Below are 9,501 nucleotides of genomic sequence, written 5' to 3' on the forward strand. Positions count from 1 at the left end.
TCTAGTGGTCATCCCACTTGAATTTCAAGATTAAAGCACAAGATTTACTCAGCCTGGAATTGGCCTCAGAATCCTTCTTACCACAGTACTCAAGTCAGCCTTAATCAACTGATGGGAGATGATGCTTCAGATAAACCCTGTTTGCAAGCCCTGAAGTCTATTCTTCAGGCATCTAGACAGCTTTTGATTAAATATATTAGATAGCAATTCTGACTTGATCGTTCCCTAACCTCAAAGCATGATGGTCTGAAATAAGGATACTGGTGGATTTGTGTGTTGCAGGGGGCGGGAAGTAAGTAGTCCTGAATCATAGATTTTAGATCTGGAAACGGCTTCAAGAAATACCTTGATACAGCTCTTTGTCTGTAGGCAGGAAAGCTTTTATATCTGAGTTTAAAAATGAATAAACTGAGGGCCAGAGAAATTAAGTAACTTTCTGAGTTTACACAGATATGTTTTGTTATCTGATAACAGCATATTACACTTCAAGATGGAATTACTAATGAATCTACTTCTCTCATCTTTTGTGCTTCTTTATTATTGATAATTCATCACAGTCTATAAAATACAAATTTAGTAACTGAGTTTTTCTCCTTTTCATTATCTTCGTTTCTACCAGGAAATAATCACAAATGGCAACAAAACAAAACAAAAAAATACCTAGCATAAGAGTACAGGTTGTAGAGTACTGTTTATTACCATGTTCAACCTTGAGAAAAATTGCAAAATAGGTGAAATTTATCTAAATTGACTTCTGTCTTTAAGTATGTCTTTTTTCCTTCCTGTAGGTTCCTAAGACTTTTATGAATATTTAAGGTTTCCCACAGGCTCTTTATCCCCGGAGAACTGTCTTATACACTAGAGCTTTTTCATTTACATATTTTCTATTCATCAGGGCACTCATCACCTTTATGAGCTACTAACCTAAAACTGATGAAGTAACAAGAGTTTTGTGTACCTTTGCCTTGCCATAATCTATATCTTACTGACTTCTCCTGATAAAAAATTGCCACCAACTTAGTGCCATAAAATAACACAATTTATTATCTTACAGTTCTGTAGGTCACAAGTCTGGTGTGGGCCTCACCAGCCCAAAATCAAGGTGCTGGCAGGCTGTGCTCCTTCTGGAGGCTTTAAGGGGGAATTATTTCCTGCTTGTGGGGTTGTTGATAAAATTTGATTCCTTGTAGTTGTAGAGCTGAGGTCCTGGTTTTCTTGCTGTCTGTCAGCTGAATGCTGATCCCAGGTTCTACAAGCTGCTATGTTCCCTAGCTCATGGTTCGCTTCCTCCACCTTTAAAGTCTGCAATGGTGAATGGAGACCTTCTCACATCACAGTTCTCTGAGCTACTCTTCTCCTTTTAAGGGCTCATATGATGAGATTAATCCAACTCAAATAATTCAGGATAATCATCTCACCTCCAGGTTGTAACCTTACTCATTCACATCTGCACAGTCCCTTTTGCCATATTTGCTAACTTTATTTACAGAACTAGGACATTGACACCTTTGGGAGGCCGTATTCTGCCTACCACACCTGGCTTCCATAGCATAATCACATCTTGATCCAGTTTCCCTCTTTATTTCTTGCCTTCCTCCCTTCTTTCCTTTTATCCTTCTTAACACACGATTGAGCATCTACTATAATGATAAGTACTTACATAAGTGTGATGAATACAAAGATGACAACAGCATGACCCCTTTGTCATCTTTGTTACTCAAGTTACTGTCTGGTTGCTCTTCTCTTACTCTTCTGATTGCTTCTTTTTTGTGTAATATCTTTCTTCTACCCCAAGGCAGAATTTGGAATCTGTCACATGGAGCCTGTCAGTGTTCTATCCTGAATAACTCATTTAGTGCTAAGATTGCCTGCATATAAATCTATTTATGCACATATCTCAGATTCTTCTTCTCTTTTTCAGACCTCTCTCCTGAATTCCACTTATACACCTTCAGGTGGACATTTAAATTTACTCCGTAATCACCTCCAACTCAGTTAGGATGGAACTTATCATTATGCTTCAGACTTTCTTCTTTCTTTAAGAAGCTCAAAAATTCTCCTAGTCACAAAGGTAGAAAACTTTTCAATGAGTCTTAACTGCCCCTTCGTCTTATTTTTGTAACAGGGATGCTATTTGGGGGAGGGGGATATTAAACTTATATATTTATCTTTGGTAATACCTAATTACTAGTTGTCCCACAGCTCTCATATCCAGAGCCAAGTAGGGTCAACTTCTGTCATAGAGTTTTCGCCATAGAACAAGAAAGATTTACCTTCTGCCTCTGATGGGGAGGCTGTGGAAATCTGCCCTAGAGTAGAAGAGAGATAAGATGTGGCAGAGTTCAAGTTGAGACAAAGGTCAAAGGAAGATGCAATTCATTCTGGGAGTATGAGGAAGAGAAGGAGCAAATCAGTAGCAGGAAGGCAAGTGGTCAGATTCTCCTTTGCACTAACGTTCTGGAGTAGAAATTAGGAACAAGGGGGAAACTACAAACAGAGTGTTTTGCCCTTGAGTCAGAGCTGGCTAGAAGCTCACCAAACTTGCTTTTTCCTGAAAGACACCCAGACTACATTTCTTAGATTCTCTTGCAGTCAGTTGGCAGCCACATGACTAAGTTCCAGCCAATAGAATGTGGCAAAACTGATGGACTCATTACTTTCATCTGGATCATTAAAACCCTCTGTGTGATCCTCCTGAATCTTTCCAAGCCAATGGAAAACCCTCAGGTCCTCCGGCAAGGGCCCTTCACCTTTTTGAATCATTATGGATCCTTGCAGCAGTCCGGTGGAGCCTATGAACTCTTTTTATAACAGTGTTTTTAAATGTATGAAATAAAAGCCAAAAGATTACAATTAAAACAGATTATTTTGAAACACAGTTAACAAAGTATCTTAAAATGCAAATCTGTGATATGGTAATGTGTGTTCTTCTTTATTAATGCATTAAATTACAAGATCTAGTGGCAAGTATAATAACTACCATGTTTCCAACATGCCGATGATATAAAGAGATAGCCTTGATACCTGAAGTGTGAAAAAAAATCTGTGATTTATTTCAATGACAAAGTTGCAGGCTTAGCAGACATCTTTCAGTTAACAAAGGTCACAGGACTTGCCCAGCCACCTTTGCGGCTTAGACTAGTATGTGAATCTGAGACCCCGTCTCCTTTATTGCCTTTAGATCACATAAATCCTCCCCAGCCTTGCCTCGTATTCACAGATGTTATCCTGGGGTGCAGCAGGATGAAGGGGGAGAATCTCAGAGTTTGAGCCATAAACCTGAAATAGACCGAATTACTTAAAAGGGGGAACTATTTAAAGCTGAAGAGAATGAAATAATGTCACCAGGCAAATTTAACCTTTCTGACTCTTCAGTGGGGTGGGGTGGAACTTAACCGTGAAATTTTGATCAATAGGAGACACTAAAGGAGCCGGATATGATGTAGGGAAAACTTCTGCCACTTAAAAATGAGAGAAAGCCTGGCTTTTGTGCCCCCCACCTTCCACATGGGAAAAGTAGAGAAAAGAAGGAAAGTGATGTAGAGGAAGAAGCAAAGTAGGAGAGGCATAGGTCATAGCTTCCAACTCTGGGCTGAAATTTGCAGATATAGGGATGTGGGCTGGGTTGAGAAGAAAGAGGCTTTTGCTGTGATTCTAATTGGAATGCGGAGGCCATGCAAAGTAGCCTCTTTCGAACCTGGAGGGTCCAGAAAGGTAGAGATGTTGGTAAGAATGGTTAAGGAGAGGGCTATTGTTACTCTTCCCATGGGATGTGCAGGCACTCAGAAATTTCTGCATGCTTCATGGGACAATGTGAAGAATAGCTGATTGGGGAGCTGGTAGTCTTGTTTAGGGACTGTTGTAGGGAAGGGTTAGGTGACAATACTCACGTGAAACTACTCACAGAACTCATTTTTTTCAAGGGCAGGAAAAAAATAACAGGCACTTAATAGAGGATTACAGCAATGGCTATAGTCATGATGGAACAGAGTCAGCAAGAGAAGACCACTGCGTGTGAATCAGTAAAGAGAATAACCTGCAAGTTCCTCAGGCATCCCTCAGCAGGCCTGAGTGCAAAAGGATCAGGGACCTGCCCAGCCACACCTCAGCAGAGAGCAGCTAGGACTTGGATGACTATTCACAGCTCCAACTCCATCATTGCCATGATATCACATGAACCTCTCTGACAATGAGAGGCCACCATGGAGAGGAGCAGTGGAAGAGAGAGAGAATCTGAAGGAAGCAGTTTTCAAAAGAGATAGAGTTATTGCTGAATGATTTTATAACAGAAAGACTAAGACACTTAAACGTTTAAGCTTTCTTGACCCCAGATTCATACTTAGGGTAATGGGGTCTCATGAGGAAGATGATTGGTTATGAAAATAAAGAAACAGTATTTTTTTCCTTATATGCATAATTTGTACATTTGAAGCCCTCTTACATTTCTCCTTTGGTGGTAAGAGAGCTTGCAAAAAATGGCCCAAATTCTCCATTGCTCTCTGTATCGACTTTGTATCATAAAGTTGCAGCTCCTCCCATGAAAAAGTTGAGTCTACTTTTTGAATCCAGACAGGACTTGTGACTTTCTTTGGCCAAAAGAACACAGCAGAAATCATGATGCACCGGTTTGAAGCCCATGCCTCAGGAGGTCTTTCATTGCTTTCCTGGACTTCTACTGTCAGCATGAGAGCCAGCTCTGGCCAGCATGCTGCAGAAGAGAGACCTTATGAGGAGGACTCAGGCCATCTCAAATGAGGTCATCCTAGACCAGCCAGCCTCCAGCTGACCTAACAGATGGCTCATGAGTGAGCCCAGCTTAGATCAGCCAAGCCTGTCCCAGATGAACAGAATCTTCCAGCCAACTCACAGGTTCATTAAGCCACTAAATTTTCATTTAAGCCACTACATTTTGGGGTGGTTTGTTATGCACCAAGAGCTAACTGATAAACCTACAGAAGTAATAATATATCCTATTGCCTCTTCTCTTTCTGTCATATGTCACAATAACCACTTTATCTTCTTACCTTTCAGGCTTTTTCCTCTCCAAACCACCTTGCAGCCCTGAGGTAGACCAAGCCTTCTGCATGCTTCTTTCTTTTCCCTTAAGCCCTGAGGGTCAAAATAACAATAGTACTTGACACCAAGTCACTCACTGATTTTATTTCCTGGAATACAGTTCCTTCCTTTTGCTATAACCCCCAGTATTTGATCTTCCTCAGTCACTGCAATAGCTGCCACCCTGAAGCTCTCCTGGGAACACCTTCCCAACTGAGGCCCAGGATGCAGATTGCTGGTCTGGCATGCTTTCTGTACCACTCTCTACCCATCCTGTCCTGGAGGGGATTTTTATCTACGCTTATTTGGAGGGTCTTTTCAGTGGCTATCTCTCAACCTTGGGTCATCCAGCCTTCTCATGGTTATAGTGCTCTAAGGTCTTCAAAAGGATGCTTGTATTTTTAATCTCTTAGCTCCAATGATCAAGAAAGAACAAGAAGAAAGGACTGGATATACAGTGGAATATATTTAACCTTAACAGGAATGAAATTCCTATAATGCTGCAACATGGATGAACCTCGAAAACATTGTGCTAAGTGAAACAAGCCAGACACAAAAGACCACATATTGTATGATTTCACTTATATGAAGTACTGCTATGGTTTGAATGTTTGTCCCCTCCAAAACTCATGTTGAAATTTAATCCCCAATAGGTGGTATTGAGAGGTGGAGTCTTTTAAGAGGTGATTGGATCATGAGGACTCTGCCCTCATAAAGAGATTAGTCCATTCATGGATTAAGGAATTAATGAGTTATAATGGCAGTGAGACTGGTGGCTTTATAAGAAGACGAAGAGAGACCTGAGCTGGCACACTCAATCCACTTACCATGTAATGTACTACTCCACCTCAGGACTTAGCAGAGAGTCCCCACCAGTAAGAAGGCCCTTACTAGATGTAGTCCCTCAACCTTGGATTTCTCAGCCTCCATAACTGTAGAAATAAATTCTTTTTTTTTTTTTTTTTTTTTTTTTTTCTGAGACAGAGTCTCACTCTGTCGCGCAGGCTGGAGTGCGGTGGCGCCATCTCCGCTCACTGCAAGCTCCGCCTCCCAGGTTCACGCCATTCTCCTGCCACAGCCTCCTGAGTAGCTGGGACTACAGGTGCCCGCCACCACGCCTGGCTAATTTTTTTTGTATTTTTAGTAGAGACGGGGTTTCACCATGTTAGCCAGGATGGTCTCCATCTCCTGACCTCGTGATCCACCCGCCTCGGCCTCCCAAAGTGCTGGGATTACAGGCGTGGGCCACGGCGCCCGGCCCCTTTTCTTTAAAAATTACCCAGCTTCAGGTATTCTGTTATAAGCAACACAAAATGGACTAAGACAGGTACCTGGAATAGTCAAATACACCAAGACAGAAGGTAGAACAGTGATTCCTAGGAGTTGGGGGAAGGGAGGAGTAGGGAGTTTTTTAATGTGTATAAAGTTCAGTATGGGATGATGGAAAAGTTCGACAGATGCATAGTAGTGATGGCTGCACAATAATGTGAATGTACTTAAAGCCGCTGAACTTTACACTTAATAGTTAAAATGGCAAATTTTATGTTACATATATTTTACTAAATAAAAATGTAAAATAAAAAGAACCACAATGGGGTTCCACTTTATATGCACTAGAATTGCTATAATAAAAAATTTTAATGGAGGTGGGACAAAGAGGTTTTCAGCACAATCTTCGAACTCTCCAAAACTTGGCATGTGTCTCTAACCTCACTCCTAGAATCCTTGAGACTTTACTTTCCTTCTGAGCTTGAGAGTCTTACTCTGTGTTTTGATGCGAGTCCTCGGTCTTGTTTTGGGCTTTTCCATCTCTTAAGTCCTTCTATCTTTTAAGGTCTAGTTCAAATCCCATTTGCTATATGAAAACCTCTCTGATCACCACCCTAATCTTTCTGTCCTTTGAGCTATCCTTGATCTTATTGTTTGTGCCATTATTTATCCCTTTTCATAAATAGTTTAATATTATTAAAAATGTTTTTAATAGTTTTTAAATATATTTTTAAATTTCTTTTAAAATTTTTGTGGTTACATAATAGTGTATATATTTATTGGATATATGAGGTGTTTTGATACAGGCATGCAATGTGAAATAAGCACATCATGGAGAATGGGGCATCCATCCCCTCAAGCATTTATCTCTTGAGTTACAAATAGTCCAGTGACATTCCTTATTTTAAAATATACAATTAAGATATTATTGGCCAGGGATGATGGCTCACGCCTATAATCTCAGCACTTTGGGAGGCCGAGGCAGGTGGATCACTTGAGGTCAGGAATTTGAGACCAGTCTGGCCAATATGGTGAAACCCTGTTTCTACTAAAAATACAAAAATTACCCAGGTGTGGTGGTCCACACCCGTAGTCTAAGCTACTCAGGAGGCTGAGGCAGGAGAATTGCCTGAACCTGGGAAGCAGAGGTTGCAGTGAGCCGAGATCGCACCACTGCACTCCAGCCTGAGTGACAAAGCAAGACTCTGTCTCAAAAAAAAAAAGAAGTTATTATTGACTATAGTCACCCTGATGTGCTATTAAATAGTAGGTCTTATTCACTGAATAGTTCTTTATGTATTTGCACATTGATACCCATATCAACATCTATTTATTGGGTGCTAGATTCTCTCAATCCAAGTAATCAATACATACCTTAAAAAATAAGAGACGGAGTTTTTTATCTCTTGGGTTCTCTTATAGTAGCTAATATAGAACTCTGCACATATTGTTTGCTCAGTAATTGTTGATCCATCATTTAATTCTATGTTGTTCTGGCCAACATAGCCTTGACAGGGCTTTTCTGAGGAAAATGCCTAATCAAGTGTTTCTCAACCTGATTTTCTTCATTGTATCCCCCTGACCCAGGAAACTTTACAGACTTTTTTTTTTTGCTAATCATCTCCCCTATGAAATTTTACTACTACAGATAGGCAGTCTGTCTCTACAGAATTTCTATACAGCCATACACAAAAAGAGCAAGAATTTTCCCCCAAGAACCAATCCCCCGCACACCTGAAGGGAATATTATCCCCATTGAGAATGCATGTCTTAACCCTTCATGACCTTCAGCAAGGCAGTGGGGAAGATGTTTGGGTGGTTTTCCAGGCATTTCAGGCTCCTCAAAGCACAGCACCATAGAGGTCTTTCTGTTCCACCTCCCTGAGTACCTAAAAACCCTGCTTTTTCTTTGTTTCTTTTCTTTTCTTTTTTTTTCTCCGTGATTATTGCTTTTGGTGGTAGTTTTCTGCATTCACAGGTGAGGACAGAAACTGAAAATACCCTCTCTAAAATGTACTAATTTCTCTACATCTCACAGTTGTTGGGTTATTAACTTATTTGCTTATTTTGGGGGAGAGGAATAAGCATCTGTAATCGACACAGGAAATATACAACGTTGCGGCTTCTCTTTAGGTGCATAGCACCACTTGAAAAGGACAGAGCACAGTATATAGGATGGAAGACTGCCAGTAGGGCATATGGTGCTTTGTTTGAAATAGAAAAAGGTGCCCCTTCCTTCAGGTCCCACAGCCCTGGCAGTGTGCACAGTCAGCCTGCACTTGAGCTCCCTTGTCTGGGTAACTTTATGGAGGGAACCACCTGCACACCTTCAAACAGTAACACCTGACTAAACAAACATACAAATATGGGAATTCATATGTTTAAAACATATTTTAAAATATATTTAAAACATACTTTAAATACTGTGAAACAGTTATGCCCTGTGTAGCCACAAGCTCCTTTTCCCATCTTATTGACTGCAGGGTTTGGATTTGGGAAAGACAAGATACTTCTCTTTGCTTGGACATGGTGTGCAACTGGCATAGGTCCCATGTTGGAGTGTGGGAGCATCCGGAGAGAGAGCATTTCTAAAGTGAACGCCAGACAAGTCGTCATGTAGAACACATATCTCTCTTGGGACACTTTTCCCGGAATTTTCATTGCTTTTTTCCCTCTCTAATCTGGGCTTCCCATCTGAACGTTTAAATTTTAGGTCAGATTAAAACATTCCATCAAACTTCAATAATTGTTAATTTGAAAATACATTTTCATAAAACTAAACACAAACTTTTTTTTTCTTTTCCCAGTTACTAGTAATCAAAAAGTTCTGTTTTATAAAGCTTAAAGTTGGAATTTCCACCAAATATCTGATTTTCTACTGTTGCCATATTTTCACTTCAAGTAGAAATAACTATCTATATTACCAATATCATTGCATCACATAAATTAGGAAAAATTTGTATGGCTTCTGATAGAATAAAGTAATACTAGCAGTTTATTTTTGATTGCTCTGAAGTATCCTATAAATGACTTAACAAACTCCCTAAAGTATTACTAACATGATTCTTAATGGAAAATATGTAAATGTCTCTGTGGATAAGCATTGTAACTTAAAAATATAGACTTCAAAATACCAGTGGGTAAACATCTTAAATATGTATCAGGTTTTTCAGATTG

This window comes from Pan paniscus, chromosome 6, assembly GCF_029289425.2.
Source record: "Pan paniscus chromosome 6, NHGRI_mPanPan1-v2.0_pri, whole genome shotgun sequence".
Taxonomy (NCBI): Eukaryota; Metazoa; Chordata; class Mammalia; order Primates; family Hominidae; genus Pan; species Pan paniscus.